This window comes from Schistocerca gregaria, chromosome 4 (genome assembly GCF_023897955.1).
Source record: "Schistocerca gregaria isolate iqSchGreg1 chromosome 4, iqSchGreg1.2, whole genome shotgun sequence".
Lineage (NCBI taxonomy): Eukaryota > Metazoa > Arthropoda > Insecta > Orthoptera > Acrididae > Schistocerca > Schistocerca gregaria.
Genome location: NC_064923.1, coordinates 333,876,201 through 333,893,183, shown reverse-complemented (window position 1 = coordinate 333,893,183; position 16,983 = coordinate 333,876,201).

The following is a 16,983-nucleotide window of genomic DNA, read 5'->3' as shown; positions in this document are numbered from 1 at the left end:
TACAGATTGTAACAACCAATGAGTACAATACCGCCTCAGTTTGATAAAATGTTTTAAGGAGTGATGCTGGATGGTATCTATTCAAATCTGTTAGGTCACCCTTTTGGTAGATAGTCGTTTCTGAGATAATACCATGAGTTAACGATGCATCAGAGAGCTAACTAAGAACACTACCTACTTTAGGGTGACAAAATTTTAGTGTCTAATTGGAGATATTATAAACCACATATGGACCTTCACGTTTTACGGTCATGGCTGTTTTTCTTATTTCACTTGAGATTGCTATTTAATTCACTAAATGTTCTGTGTAATGCTTCTTCAATGTACTGTTTGGCATTCTCTTCGGAAAAATTTTATCTATCGTAATACACGGTTTTTTCTGTTTTGACATATATTTGTTACTCAGCTTTTATTATGTGTAGCCTGAGTCGACCCAAGCTGATATCAGTACTCCAGCAGCTACTGAGCAGTGTTACTGCATGGCGGTAGCAGTCACCATTGGCATCGGCGTTGCTACGCTGGTGGAGTACTGGTTATTCCTTGTGTTTTCCTCTCTCTCTTAACACATACAGATGAACAAGATATATCGGACTACACTACTTTTGGACCACTCCATCGAATGGACACGTAAAATACCGCTTTAAAAATCATATTGCACATAGCAGGAAAAAGCGACACACTCTGTCAGCACCTGGTGTCGCCTGAAAGACGTCACATGCGGTATTTATTTGGGACGATTCCAGCTAAACACTACAAAAGCGAAATTGTAAATACCTGCCGAAACACAACAGAAAGCGCGTCTGACGACGTTTGGGAGAGAAACCCTGCGTATGTCCATCGATAGTGACCGAGCCAAATAAGCGTTAAACGGAAAAACTACAAAGAACGAAACTTGTGTAGTTTGAAGGGGGAAACCAGATGGCGCTACTGTTGGCCCGCTAGATGGCGCTGCCATAGGTAAAACGCATATCAACTGCATTTTTTTAAAAATAGGAACACCATTTTTATTACATTTTCGTGTAGTACTTAAAGAAATACGAATGAGTGTCCGATCCTTCTACTCCTTCCGGTGTCAGAAAACGAACAACACCTCTTTGCTCTTCTGTTGACGCCTCCATGTCACTGTTTGCAGTGCGACTGGCAACGTTGGAAGATTTATGACTGCTGCTGATAGCTCTTTATAGTCACGCGACGTGCACGCGTGCCCTCTGGCGACGGGCTGTGAACTTACACGCTCTGGATGGGAAACACACCTCATTACACATGCCACGATATTACCTCCTGTCGCCGGTTTGCGCATCCGAGACTACAGCTCGTTTCTTTTTGAACGCCCCTTATAACTTACGAGTGTGTGTGCGCCGATGCAAATCGAGTCCTTTGCAATGCTCGTGGCTTTCACACAACAACACCTAAAGTGCAGCGCATAATGCAAGACAATCATTTGCAATGCGTGTTGCTGTGTACAAAATAATATCTACAAAAACTAAATCGTACTAATACAAAATGAGGAAATGTTATTCTCATTGTTTTGACAGAATAATTACTAAGTTATCCTTATAGGGGGCCACTGAGCACAAGCACAGTTCCAACTAAGTGAAGTGAAATAATTAGAAATACTGCAGGTTGAGTTGATTTTTAAAAAGTCGCCTAGTCAGCATAAGTTATAGGTCAAGTCGTAGGATATTGAAAATTAAGTCAAACTGAGATTGATAGCTATTTATCTGCTCTTTTCACTGACTTGAATCGCAATGAGAGTAACAGAGAGCAAATTCCTTTAGACGACATTAGATTACGAAATGATGCCAACACAATAGAAGGTACCAAAAAGTGTTTAAGCCTGTATGGAGCTAATGGAGAGAATTTGTTTAATCACTCAGCTCGCGTAACCGGTGACAGTTCTACAACAAGAAGCCAAAAATGTAATGAACATGAGTAGCTGCGTGACAAAATAAGCAAGTAATGAGCTGCACAGTATATGTATCGCGACACCAGCTGGTTGCTTACATTCGCTTAAACAGCTATAGTGCGACGACCAGCATTGAACTGTGGCCAGAGACGGCGTCGTCCCCTATACGACCCTGAGCATGTTGCCCAAATCTACAAGGAGCTTTCAGTAAGTAATACATCTCTTTTTTTCTCAGCCAACTTCAGTTGAAAAGTTTTGGAATTTATTGTGGATGTCGTGAAACATCCCCACTTCGGTTTCTATAGTTATGTGAAGTTCTGAAAGGTGGCGTCGCTTTACGTAGCCTTGAAAATGGCGTCTGTAACGGTTGTGTATTCCAAGCAGAAACTGTAGTTTAGTTTATTTTGGAAGGAAACCAGAGCTTTGCACATACTGACAGACACTTGCAGAATGTCTACGGTGACCTGGCAGTGAACAAACGCACAGCGAGTCGTCGGGCAAGCCGTCTGTCATCTCACTGTAAAGCTACTCCAATACGCGCAGGTGGACGGACCACAGTCAAACACCTCGCTGCTCAACTTGACGTCTCTGTTAAGAGTGCTGACATACCAGGTGAGGTACTCAAAGGTATGTTCTTAATCATTCATCTTACAACCCAGATCTCGCCCCCCTTCAGACTTCTATCTGTTTGGTCCAATTAATGATGCACTCCACGGGAAGTAGTACGTGGGTGATGAGGAGCTTATTGATGCAGCAGGACGTTGGCTCCGATATCGACCAGTAGAGTGGTCCCATATGGGTATAAGGGCCCTCATAGTAAGATGGCGTAAGGCTATCTTAATTAACGGAGATTTTGTCGAAAAATAGGACTTCGTAGTCAAAAGAGAGTAGAATCATATAGTGTAATGCCTTCGGGAATAAAACCAAACTGTTTGTAGAGTAAAAGGTGTTGCATTACCTATTTAATGCTCCTTGTAAGTTCGATAACCTTAGCTCTGTACCGAGGTGGCGCAGTGGTTAGCACACTGGACTCGCATCGTTTCAGGCAAATGCCGGGATGGTTCCTTTGAAAGGGCACGGCCAATTTCCTTCCCAATCCTTCCCTAACCCGAGCTTGTGCTCCCTCTCTAATGACCTCGTTGTCGACGGGACGTTAGACACTAACCACCACCACCACCACCACCACCACCACCACCACTATTAGCTCTGCATACTCTAAAAATTCTACATCTAAGGGATGCTGCTGCCAATGTGACGTACGAGGTTGTTGCTAAATCCATGGAAACACGAAGAAAAGCACACATATCGTCCTCCCTTTTTCGTACAAGAAGCACATTTTTGAAGACGAAGTCCGCACTCAGCTGGAGCAGTGCGTTCATGATTGGCCAACAGGACACACCAGAGAACTGTACCGCAATACTACCAGCTGAACCATATTTTTAGACCGTACGCAACAGTCTCTACCACGCTGACGAGATTGCGCTGCAGGTGTTGCCTTTTGAAACCGAAAAGAAAAAATTATGTTCTTCCTCATTGTTCTGTGGATGGAATACGAGGGTCTGGCTTTCAGTAGCTACAGATCTGGAAAGGTTTCACGTTCTTAACGCTACCGATTCATCCGAAAGCTCAGTTTCCTCTCCTTCCCAAGTTTGAGCGACAGTTTTTCTGCTGACAAGGGCGGATACAGGGACGCTTCCGGCGGAAAACCACCCGCCGTGGAGGGCGCGAAGATGCTCTCTCAGACACTCTGCTCCAGCTCACTAGATAACTCCGAAATATACACAGAAAATGAAATAATAATGAATAGCGATGTGTGGCAGTAAGGTCAAACGTGTTTTCCCAGCGTGAATTAGGACGAACAAAGTGATTGTTTTCGTAACAAAGGTTATTTTTCATCTTCAAACTTGTACACCGTTTCCGATTACAACGTGAAAGGGGCTTAAACTCGTGTTTTCAATCATCCCTTCTTTCCTCCGACTATTATACATGTTCGGTGTTCAAAAAAGGTACGTGCGCCAAACGTGAGAGCCCACATAGTTCCCAGTACCACCTCCCACCCCCCGCCCCCCCCCCCTCCGACGTTTTTGGAAACTTCCAGTCACTTTCATCAGATGGCAAGACCTACATACGCAAAAGTGACAAAAGGAAGTAGAGGCGCCATGTTTCTTGTCATTTTGTTACAAACGTAAATCTTTGGTTTTGGGCTTTTCCTAGGCTTCTAAGATCAGTTTTTCGTAAACTCTAGAGTAATTAATTTTTGTGTCTGCATTATGGACTGGTGATCAGTTTGAAGAATACTTACAGATGGACTTGTTATAAGTGATAGAGACATGTGAGGGAAAGACGAAAAGTTGTGTGTAGACCAATGCAGCCTTCCTGTCCTCCTCAGTGCCAGAGTGCCTTTATGGGGCTCTCACGTTTCTCTTTTTCCCCTCCCTTGTTTCATTAACTGAATTTCTATGTATTTTATTCGTTCCTTATGATTATTGTACATATTTTTCCCCATGAAACTGATCTAGCCTATGGAGTGATAGCCAATGAACCAATCCCACGAAATCGATGTGAAATGTTTCCTGAAACGAAATAGTTGGCATCCCTTGCTCATCTGGAGGAAGATCCTTCAGCAACATCTAAAGGAAGAAGAGTCACGCCCAGATGAGAAAATATTTGAGCTACGTGAGGATCAAAGTAACCCGAAGCTTATCACAAGAGAACCTTCCAACGTCGACACGAAGACAACTTCAAAAGCTTAGGGGGAGAACCCCTCAAGCACTCCCCAACATTTACAAACTTGATGCGAATTTGTATTATTTTACTGAACTGTGAACGTGGTAGAAGAAGTGAGTCGGGTCTCTCCGTGAACTTTATGTTCTTGAGCCGTGTGCCATTATCGAATAAATAAAAACTACTGCGAAACGTTATTTTGTGAGCCTACTAAGAAATGTTATAGCCTAAGTCTGATTCCAAGAATCTGAATTTTTCTTGTTGCTTTTCATTTAATACATATTAAACTTTTTCTGACATTTTATTCAGCGTTTTAGTGTCTCAAACCCGTCCTTTCGTAGACATGGCCATATATGGGGTACATGGATTGGCATTATTGGACATACTGTTTAATCCAAGAAGAACATTCTTTACGTTTTGGAAATTTCAGTTTAGAGCATACTTGCACTGTATTCAATGACCAGACTTATTTTAGTATCTCTAGAACTATTATAAAGGCATACAGAGTTTCTAGTTAATAGGTTCAAATGGCTCTGAACACTATGGGACTTAACTTCTGAGGTCATCAGTCCCCTAGAACTTAGAACTACTTGAACCTAACTACCCTAAGGACATCACACAACACCCAGTCATCACGAGGCAGAGAAAATCCCTGACCCCGCCGGGAATCGAACCCGGGAACCCGGGCGCGGGAAGCGAGAACGCTACCGCACGACCACGAGCTGCGGACTGGGCAGCGATGAAAAATCGTCTTACCTTAAGGTAGCCCTATTTGGTTAGGTTCCTCCACAGCTGATTATTCGGTTTCTATGAAGTGAACGTGCCTAGGCAGAAACTAGCAGCGCTCCTCTAGGAGAGAGGGGTGCCGTGCTGCGCCCATTGCCTATCGAGCGGCGCCATTGCCCCTGACTGCCGGTGCTGCTGGATGCCAGCCAGCCAGCCCTAGCGCCGCCTCGCCTGCTTCCGGCGGCAGACAATGGCTGCAGCTGCCAGCTCTGGCTGAAGCAATTCCTTCCTCTAGCGGGGCCCTCCAGGTCACGACGGCACTACAGAATTACCTCTTGCCTGCTGGCTTTTTCAGCTGCAGACAGCAGACGCCTGATGGAACTCAGGCACTCTCTTTCCCGACTTCAAAATTTAATTCTGTGCTACGATAGTGGTCCTGCGGAAAAGGTCCCGAGTTCGAGTCTGGCTCGGGTACACAGTTCTAATCTGCCAGGAAGTTTCATATCACCGCACACTCCGCTGCAGAGTGAAAATCTCATTCTGGAAACATCCCCCAGGCTGTGGCTAAGCCATGTCTCCGCAGTGTCCTTTCTTTCAGGGGTGCTAGTGCTGCAAGGTTCGCAGGAGAGCTTCTGTAAAGTTTGGAAGGTAGGAGACGAAATACTGGCAGAAGTAAAGCTGTGAGGCCCCGGAGTGAGTCGTGCTTCGGTAGCTCAGATGGTAGAGCACTTGCCCACGAAAAGCAAAGGTCCCGAGTTCGAGTCTAGGTCGGCCCCCCGCGGTTTTAATCTGCCAGGAAGTTTCATATCAGCGCACATTCCGCTGCAGAGTGAAAATCTCATTCTGATAATATGAATAGTTCTTTGCAGCAGAACGGATCTCTGTATATGTTTCCGCAGCTGTATGTATAGGCCGTAACAAAAAATATATTAACAAAATGTTCAAATGTATGTGAAATCCTATGGGACTTAACTGCTAAGGTCATCAGTCCCTAATTTTACACACTACTTAACCTAAATTATGCTAAGGACAAACACACAAACACACACCCATGCCCGAGGGAGGACTCGAACCTCCGCCGGGACCAGCCGCACAGTCCATGGCTGCAGCGCCTTAGATCGCTAGGCTAATCCCGCGCGGCTATGTTAACAAATGTTGAGGTGCTGTACGGAGTGTCTTAAGGAACACATTGTGGGTGAATACTCATATCTATATACGCCATCCATAGATATTACAGAGCGCAGCAAAACTTACTTTGCATGCCCTGTAGTGTTTGTCGACGGACTTGGACGAAATTAACGAACGATGTAACGCCCGTTGCCAGGACTTTAAACTAAAGGTCAGTCGACGTACAAGGTGTGAAGGGACAATAGAGGGTAGACCTATATCGAGATATTTATTTACTTCTACTATTGTTAAACGTGGCAAATAACAGCGTAGATTGCTTGTTGCAGTCTGAATAGCTGATAAACGGTTCATTAAGCGTAATTGTGGTATTCATACTGTTATGAATACCACAATTACGCATAATGAACCGTTTATCAGGTATTCAGACTGCAAGAAGCGATCTACGGTCTTATTTGCCACGTTTAACAACAGTAGAAGTAAATAAAGATTAGAATTATGTTAAAACCTTCAACTGCTAACCGGCTTCGATGTAAATCAACGGGGAGAGGTGAAAATATGTGCCCTGACAGGGACTCGAACCTGGAATCTCCTGCTTACGTGACAGACTCTTTATCCATGTTTTCCTTATTTCTTTATTAATTTTTTAAATCTAATTTTGTTTGATTTTGTTCGCTGCATTTGATGGACGCGGGCGGCGTAAGACACCCGTTTAATTTCGTCGCTGATCGGTTAACTCAGTTTATTTTTATTACAGAAGGCAGATAACCCTCTGACCGAACACGCTGAGCTACCGTGCCGGCATTTGGATGTGGTGTCTGTTCTTTCGGACACTAAGAGACATGTATATAGTTCTGGCAACACCAGCCATGACGTCCTTCTGTGCGGTTGCACACATATTCTCCGTAGTCTTACGGGACTTGGTAAGAATGTCTTCCACGAGTAATGAATGTGTTGGGATGGGACACTACGAATGTAGTGTGAGGACATAGAAGGTGAGAACGTGGGTCTCACGGGAAGCGTGCGCGAGGTAGTCGCTGAAGTCGCGCTATCCTCTGTGGTCTCGGTGGCTCCGATGGACAGTCTGCCTGCCATGTAAGCAGGAGTTCCCGGGTTCGAGACCCGGTCGGGGCGCATATTTCCACCTGTCCCCGTTGATATATATCAACGCCCGTTAGAAGCTGAAGGTATTAATGTAATTATAATTTCGTTCCAGACCGCTGCACGTCAGCAATGGCGTCTGTTTTTTGGGACATGTCCGAAAGAACAGACACCATACCCATATAAGTATGCAGTAGAAGTAGGAAATTTCTTAGTAATCTTCGCGCGAGGTGTGTGGATAGGGAGGTGGTGAGGTTGCAACATAATCTACAATGAGTGTCGTTAGCCTAATACAACATTCGCTATAAAATCCTGGCCACTGAAACTACACTGTTTCACAAAACGTTGTGCAAGAAGATAATGGACAATTTAACTGAAGTCACAATTTTAGCGGGAGGGAACGTGGCGGAACAGTACCTATTCCTCGGACAGCTGTCATTTCTATAGATCTCGATTTTAAGTCGAAAAAACTTTTATTTGTATATAAGCTTGTGATCTCCGTCCCTATTGGTTAGTTGTAGGGCAGTCTCTTTAGTTGCTGTAGATTTATTTGAGATAGCCACATTTCTCAAACTGGAAAACGTATGTTGATGCTCAAGAATGAGTTTACTCAACAATCTATCTATTTTAGCACCAGTAGAGAAAACAAAAAATATTTACCTAACCAATTTTTGTACATCATTGGCATTAACGTTAATTTACAAAAGATTTTATTTTATAATTTGTATAATTAATTTACAGTTTTAAAAATATATCCAGTGACACACACTTTGATTAATACTAAAGACAGATTTCCTTTCATAGGGTATCCAGTATAAGATAACGACTAATAACTAAGCATTCAATGTCAGCCTATCAGCTAGCATTTAGTATAACGTTGTTGGGTGTGTGTCACCTTCATCTTGTCGATGTAGAAACCAATTTTTCGGTCCCTGTTGCAAATGGAGTTCGCAAGATTGCGTATTTATCGTTTTTACTGATAGGCCACCCTCATGAAAGACACGTGAATGCATGAGCGATACTCTGAAATCTTCAATATCATAACGACGTGGTCACATATGTGGAGAAAGTGTAATGAAGAAACTACATCCTGCCAAAAAAAATGTTATCACCGAACTAACCGGGTTAAATTGTTATACAACTAACCTTTATTAGGCAAGTCCTAGCTTTGAACAGTATCTTGCACTTTCTTCGTCAGATAAGCAAACGTCTCGCTAAGAACAGGTCGTACATGTAATTTGAAGCAAAACTGGTGTACCTAGGGGGCATAGATTATGTCAGCGTCGACTGTACTAAGTCGGACGCAACACCGATTTTTCTTACTACGATGCAAACTATGAAGCAATAAGGAGCTGCTCCAACTGATTTCTCTACCATGGATAACAAGACATTTTGGTATTATGATCAATGAACGTGCAGACCAACAGGCGATAAGGTGCAGCACCGGCTTCCCACTGATATACTCCTACCTCATGGCGATTTAGTAATACACTCGCCAACCAAGGGAAAGAAAAAAGCACAGTGTCAGTGGACATGCACTGCAACATCAAAGGCCAGTGACATAGGGAGATTCAGCAACACATTTCAAGTCACGTCGGTTTCGTAGTTCAGAGCTCATAAGGAAAGATACTGTTTCTTTAACGGACTAAGAGACATTTTTTAAAACTAATACACTCTTCAAGCATGTTATTCCTACTTCACTGAAGACGACGCTACACTTATAGTAACAGGCTGTGCTATTTTGCATAGGCCAGCTGCAGCATCGAAATTACAGTTGAAGTACCAATTGAAGATCACATTCGTATTACACCAACTGAAGATTGTTGAAAGCCTGAAACATGTATTGACCTAAATAAAATTATATGTTAACGTAGCTGACTGCTGCAATTCTGAAACTAATTAAAATTCATGAATTATTTATCTCTTACAGTAGCTTTTAGTTGTATGAACAGGTTGCTGCAGATTTTACTAACCGTTTCTTCCATTTATGTAACAGCGAAAGGTAGGATTGGAGGACCTTTTCTTATGTCTCCTTACATATACTACTTTAGATGTATGAATATTACAGTTATATTACTGTACTTCATAGAAATATTATATAACGCAGACATAGAGACTGGTTATTTGGTACAGTGTGTATCATATTTTGTAATGGAGTTAAACAAATGTCCCGATTGTATAAATATCTGATGAAATGGATTTAGCCCGTAAAAAAAGAAAAAAAATATTATTTGCTTTCTCGTATTGAAAAGGCCTTTGTACAAAGGTTAAAATCAGTTTCTACACAAGCATTATATCCTGTTAATCTTTAAGTCTATATAGGCTCCCAACTGTCCACCTCATCTGTCGGCATGTATTACGAAGACCCAGATTGAGTTCCCGGGGTTGCCAGAAATAATTTCTAGTCGCGAGGATGGAAACAATGCGCAGTCAGCCATTGTGAGGATAGATAACGAGTTAAATCAATTAGATACAGCGCACCAAGGTCCGGATATCTGACAACGGCAGAGAGAGAGGTGAGGTGACACCCCCTCCTTCATACCGCATCCGGAGGACGCAGTACTGCAGAGAGTGAGGTGATGATCGCTCAGAATTACGTGGTCCTCAGGCCCTGATTGCCAAGTTACTTTTATGTTTGTAGCGAGCAATAATTTTTCCAGATTTCTGTACTCATTATGCCACTCGTGCTCGATGTATCTCTAGATGGCATTTTAGGAGGACTGTCCGTCGTTGCTTAGCACCATGTTTAGATTCTCTGTAGTTTCACTGAATCTATAACGTGCTGAGTCTCTAATCTTCATCGTAATCTCAGAGACGTGGAGGCTACAACTATTCTCGATAGGATACAACATCTATATGATGTGATTGGCCGGCCGAAAAGCTATTTTCTATCTCTGTGTTTTTCTGGGTGTTCTTCCACGGACATGGAGGATAGCCACATATAAATTCGCTTGTAATAACTGAGCGAGTGTAGGTTCCTTTTCACAAATGACACACATACGATATAATACACCCATTGACCGTTTCCTGTAATGACATACGTTAGCTTATTCATTTTGATCACAATGGTCGGAGTCATCATATTTGTAGCTGTCAGAGAGGATTCGTTACAATCAGTAAATCTACCTAATTAATTTCCCATGGTTCAAACTATAAGAATTCCAAAACATGTGTTAATGCTTAACTTTTGAAAGTATTTTGTTAGTCCGAGTAACATTACGAATACTTCTATTTACATGTTTCTCCAGGGTTGATGTGAGACACTGATCGTGGTATAATATCTCTGGCAGACGTACCTCTACGAAGCTCTCGCTAAGTTAAGTGATTAATTTTGAAATAATAGCTAATTTAGTTAATATTACATTTTATATTAGTGCATTAATTCTTCTCTAGGCTATCAGTTGAAGGTTTCGCTTTTCTGAGCGTATGTGTATCGAAAAGAAAGTATTTCGTAAACACGATAACCGTTAGTTTTGCTTACATTTTAGGCATAAGCTTCGTGCCAGTGTAGATCTTTATTTTATTTATTTATTTATTTATTTTTGACTAGACGTAGCGGTTCAAAGTTAAATTAATTCGTATCTGTCATACGGAGGTTACGTAGTTAAGACTTTCGAAAGAAAGTTTAAAAGTTTGTTTACAATAGCGTTTAGTTACGTATTACCATAGGTTAGCAAACTTCACTGCTCTTGTGCCAAGTTATTCCCTGTTTTTGTGTAAATTTTTCTATCAAATCATGTTCGACAAATGTGGTGGTTGCCGTAGAAATCTGAAGGAGAGGGTGTTCCGTATAAAATGTAGGTTGTGCTTTCATTAGGGTGAATGTAGGAATGTAGCGGGGACAAAACAGAGGTAGATAGATAGTGAGGCTCATCCATTGCGACGTAGGTTATGTACAAAGGACAGGAAAAATGTCTGAACAGGAGGCAAAAATTTGTGTCTTTAAGGCTGAAATAGAAAACGTGAATTTGGTATTATGTAGGCTATGGGACGAAAAAGAGAAGGGGTGCTGGGAAAAAGTTGCAAACAACGGGCCAAAAAGGAAAATTGTTGAGAAAACTTTAAAAATTCAGTTAGTTAATCAGTTTGGCTTGCTATTTGAAGTAGCAGTGGAAGGGCCTAACCAGATGTAGTTTGAAGCAGAATATTAGCTTCAAGAAAAAAGACAGGTCAGGATCAAATCAGAATAGGAAAAGGAGAGTTCTGCTTCTAGGTAGCAGTAATGGGAGAGCAAGCAACCTCAAGAGAAATTAGGTCCAGGGTACCAGGTTACATGTATTGTGAAACGAAGTGCTACACTCACCTAGGTGACAGAAAACGTATGTCAGCTATGCAGGGACTTTCAGAAGGAAGATCAGGCAATCAGAGTTTGGGGAGCAGGAAATAGCCTGGATGTGAATCCAGGATATAGTATAAGGAGTGCCCTGGACAAAATAGGAGCAGAAACTGGGTTCACAAATTAGGGTTCGTAAACACTTCTGTAAAGCAAGTGTTCACAAAAAAAAAAAAAATGGCTCTGAGCACTATGCGACTTTACTTCTGAGGTCATCAGTCGCCTAGAACTTACAACTAATTAAACCTAACTACCCTAAGGACATCACACACATCCATGCCCGAGGAGGATTCGAACCGGCGACCGTAGCGGTCACGCGGTTCCACACTGAAGCGCCTAGAACTGCACGGCCACACCGGCCGGCGCAAGTGTTAACACTGAGCTGAACGGGATGCTCCAGATATGGGAAAATATCACATAAGTTCTGTTCCAGTAGATGCTGTTGGTAGATGGGGATACACTATACATGGCCTGACCTTAACAGGATGGGGATGTGATAATGGTGGTGTTTGGTTTGTGGGGTGCTCAGCTGCGCGCTCATATGCGCCCATGCAAAGTTTTCCACCTCCCAGTTTTTTTCACAGTCCAATCTATCCAATGTCATGACTGTCAATGATGATGAAATGGTAAGAACAACACACACACACACACACACACACACACACACACACACACACACACACACACACACACACACAGTCCTCAGGCAGAGAAAATCCCCAAACCAGCCAGGAATTGAACCTGGCACTCTGTGATCAAGAGGCAGCAAACACAGGTTTTGTAAGATAAAGCCAAATTCCAGACAGACAACAATTTTTCTTAAAAATGGATAAAAAGAAGCTTCATGTACAATAAATAGGGATAAAGCTAGGATATTATCAGTTTACTTCATCAAAATATAAGGGGAATAAAAAATAAAGTAATCAGTGTGGAAGAGAGGCAGGCAAAGCAACCACTGGGGCACTGGGGTCGGTAGTAGTACTATTAAAGAGAATTAAACAGGGGCAGCAGCCTTTTCAGTAATTGTAGGGGCAACAGTCTGGATGCTTGACTGATCTGGCCTTGTAACAATAACCAAAACGGCCTTGCTGTGCTGGTACTGTGAACGACTGAAAGCAAGGGGAAACTACAGCCGTAATTTTACTCGAGGGCATGCCGCTTTACTGTATGATTAAATGATGATGGCGTCCTCTTGGGTAAAATATTCCGGAGGTAAAATAGTCCCCCATTCGGATCTCCGGGCGGGGACTACTCAAGAGGATGTCGTTATCAGGAGAAAGAAAACTGGCGTTCTACGGATCGGAGCGTGGAATGTCAGATCCCTTAATCGGGCAGGTAGGTTAGAAAATTTAAAAAGGGGAATTGATAGGTTAAAGTTAGATATAGTGGGAATTAGTAAAGTTCGGTGGCAGGAGGAACAAGACTTCTGGTCAGGTTCCCCCTGCGGGTTCGGGGGTTAGAATAGGCCCGCGGTATTCCTGCCTGTCGTAAGTGGCGACAAAAAGGAGTCTCAAACTTTTCGGCCTTATATGATGGTTCCCTGTTGGCTTTGACCTCCATCTCTCAAAATTTTCCGAAGAGCGAGCCGATTGGGGAAGGGCGCCTTACTTGGTGCATTGTGTCCATCTTGCGATCAGACCTTTCGCCAGCTTATACACCGTTGAACTGCAGTCCTGTACGCTCTCCATCTCTTGGGCATGACTCTTTTTCTGCGTGCAGATAACACCTTGCACTGTGCAGTGCCTCTTTCTGCACCGACGGAGGCCATGGACTACATGTTACCTAGCATCCAGCACGGTAGCCAGTCCGTTGTGGTGGGGCCGCCATGTACCCTGTTGGTTGTAGCCCCCTGACAACACAGGGATCGTCTCTACTGATGCCTGCGCCGTTAACTCCCCACGTATGCCAAGGCGTAGATGCCTATCCTCCTGGGGTATCGGGACTCCCGGCAACGGCCATCCTGCCAGGTGGCTCTTGCCGTGGCTGGGTGGCGCCCGTGGGGAGGGCCCTTGGTCGGAGTAGGTGGCATCAGGGCAGATGACCCGCAATGGAGCGTGGTACATCGTCTGTCGCTGGTGGCCAGCCGCCAGCAGTCTCTAAGCGCTCTGGGGCTCAGTTTAACGCTCAGAAGTACGATCCGAAAACGTTCCCCTCCCTGGCCCCACCGTGGGAGGAACGTAAGTCTCAGGATAGCAGTAGCAGTTATTCGACCCGCTTGTTAGTTTGTACAAGGGTTGATGGGGAGTCTTTTCTCTCCACAAAGCCTCAGTTCTTCGTCGAGGATTTAGAGGACAAGTTTGGGGAGGTGGAGGGATTGTCAAAAATGCGCTCTGAGTCAGTCCTGATACAAACGGCATCCTCGGTCCAGTCACGACGGTTACTCGCTTGTGACAAGTTGGGGGATGTTGCCGTTACGATCACACCCCATAAGAGTTTAAATATGGTCCAGGGAGTTATTTACCATAGGGATCTTCTTTTGCAGTCTGATAGAGAGCTGTGCGCCAATTTAGAGCGCCGAGGTGTACATTTCGTCCGGCGCGTTCATCGGGGTCCGAAGGAAAATCAGATTGCTACCGGTGTCTTCATCTTGGCCTTCGAAGGGGATACATTACCGGAAAAAGTCAAGGTGATGGTCTACCGATGTCACGTTAAGCCCTATATCCCTCCCCCGATGCGGTGCTTTAAGTGCTGGAAGTTCGGCCATATGTCTTCTCGCTGCACTTCCAGCCTCACATGTCAGCCCATCACATCCCAATACTCCTTGTGCCCCGCCTCCCATCTGTGTCAACTGCGGGGAGCACCATTCACCCTGCTCGCCAGACTGCCGAATTTTCCAGAAGGAGCGTAAAATCATGGAATACAAGACCCTGGACCGACTAATCTATACTGAGGCCAAGAGGAAATACGACCGACTCCATCCTGTGAGAATGACATCTTCCTACGCTGCTGCTACAACACCTGTGCTAGCCCCGTCTGTTTCTCCGATTGTGGCCGGATCGCCGAGTAGTAAAACTCGTCCTGCCCCCTCGCCAGTGGGGGGCTCACCTACCTCAGGAGCAACACCATCCCACCCACCGGGGACGTCCGTCCCCACTTCTAAGCCGGAGAAGTGTCCAACTTCTTCGGCTTCTCACGCTCGCAAGGGGTCTCTTGGGTCCCTCCCTTCCCAGCTTTCCGCCAGCGAGAAGCCTGACGACCGACAATGGCGTAAGTGCCCGCAATCAGCTGGTCGTAGGGCTTCACGATCCTCCTCCATCCTGGAGACTGAATCAGTGAAGCCCTCCCAGCCGGTGCGACCCAAGGAACGGCGTGAGAAACCTAAGAAGAGCTCTCAGCCCAAGGAACTCGCGGTGGCAGCCCCCCCCCCCCCCCCGCAACGTTCCAGCTCTGCGTCTGAGGATGCGGTGGAGATTCTGGCGTCCGCTGAGGACCTCGATCTCGCCGGTCCATCAGACGCCATGGAAAGCACTATCACAGGTGCTAAATCAGAGGCATCAGGTGACCCAGCGGCGTAATCTCCCTTCCCAGTCCCGTCAAGCCTTTCTCAGCCATGGACAACACCATCCTCCAGTGGAACTGCAGCGGTTTCTTCCACCATCTAGCTGAGCTCCGCCAACTTATCAGCCATCACCCTTTCCTCTGCATTGCTCTGCAGGAAACTTGGTTTCCGGCAATGCGAACCCCCGCCCTCCGTGGCTATCGGGGTTATTATAAGAACCGGGCAGCTTATGAAAGGGTGTCTGGTGGCGTCTGCATCTATGTCCTGAACTCTCTTCACAGCGAGTCCGTACTTCTCCACACACCTTTAGAGGCTGTCGTTGTTCGGGTGTGGACGCCACAGGCTGTTACCATCTGCAGTCTGTACCTTCCACCGGATGGTGATGTCGCGCAGCATGTCCTGGCTGCTCTGATAGCTCAATTGCCTCCACCTTTCCTGTTACTGGGCGACTTTAACGCCCATAACCATCTGTGGGGTGGGTCAGTGGCAACAGGTCGAGGCGCCATCGTTGAGCATTTATTGGCGCAGCTCGATCTCTCGATCTTAAATGATGGTGCCTTCACACACTTTGTGGCGCATGGCACATACTCTGCCATCTGTAGCCCTAGCCTCTTACCGTCTGTCCAATGGAGAGCGCATGACGACCTGTGTGGTAGTGACCACTTTCCGATCTTTCTGTCACTGCCACAGCGTCAGTCTTCTGGGCGCCGTAGCAGATGGGCTATGAATCAGGCTGACTGGGACTTGCTCTCCTCCACTGCCGCTATTGAGCCTCTCTCTAACGATGCCATTGATGCAGTGGTTCAATCGGTCACCACCGGCATCGTTACTGCCGCCGAATCTGTCATTGCCCGTTCTTCTGGGTCCCTTCGGCGGCGGACTGTGCCTTGGTGGTCGCCTGAGATCGCTGAAGCGATTAAAGCTCGCCGGCGGGCGCTCCAGCGTCACAAGCGACATCCCTCAATCGACCACCTTATCGCCTTCAAACGGCTGCCTGCGCGAGCCAGCTGCATTATCCGCCAACGCAAGCAGGAGTGCTGGGAGCGGTATGTGTCCACCATTGGCCTCCATATCACTCCATCACAGGTCTGGGCCAAGATTCGCCGCCTCTATGGCTATCGGACCCCTGTCAGTGTCCCTGCGCTCTCACTGAATAGAGCAGTTTGTACTGACTCCGACGTCATTGCAAACCGCTTGGCAGAGCACTTTGCTATGAATTCCGCTTCTGCCAACTACCCCTTGGGCTTCCGCTCCATTAAGGAACGGATAGAACGTCGGAGTCTTTCTTTTCGCACTCACCATCCTGAATTGTACAATGTTCCATTCAGTGAGTGGGAATTTCGAAGTGCCCTCACCGCTTGTCCTGATACCGCTCCTAGGCCAGATAGCGTCCACTCTCAGAAGCTGAAACACCTTTCAGTGGACTGCCAGCGACGCTTCCTCGATCTTTACAACCGCATTTGGGTCGAGGGTGAGTTTCCGTCGCACTGCCGGGAAAGTCTTGTTGTCCCCATTCTGAAACCGGGGAAGAACCCTCTGGAGGTAGACAGCTACCGTCCCATTAGCCTC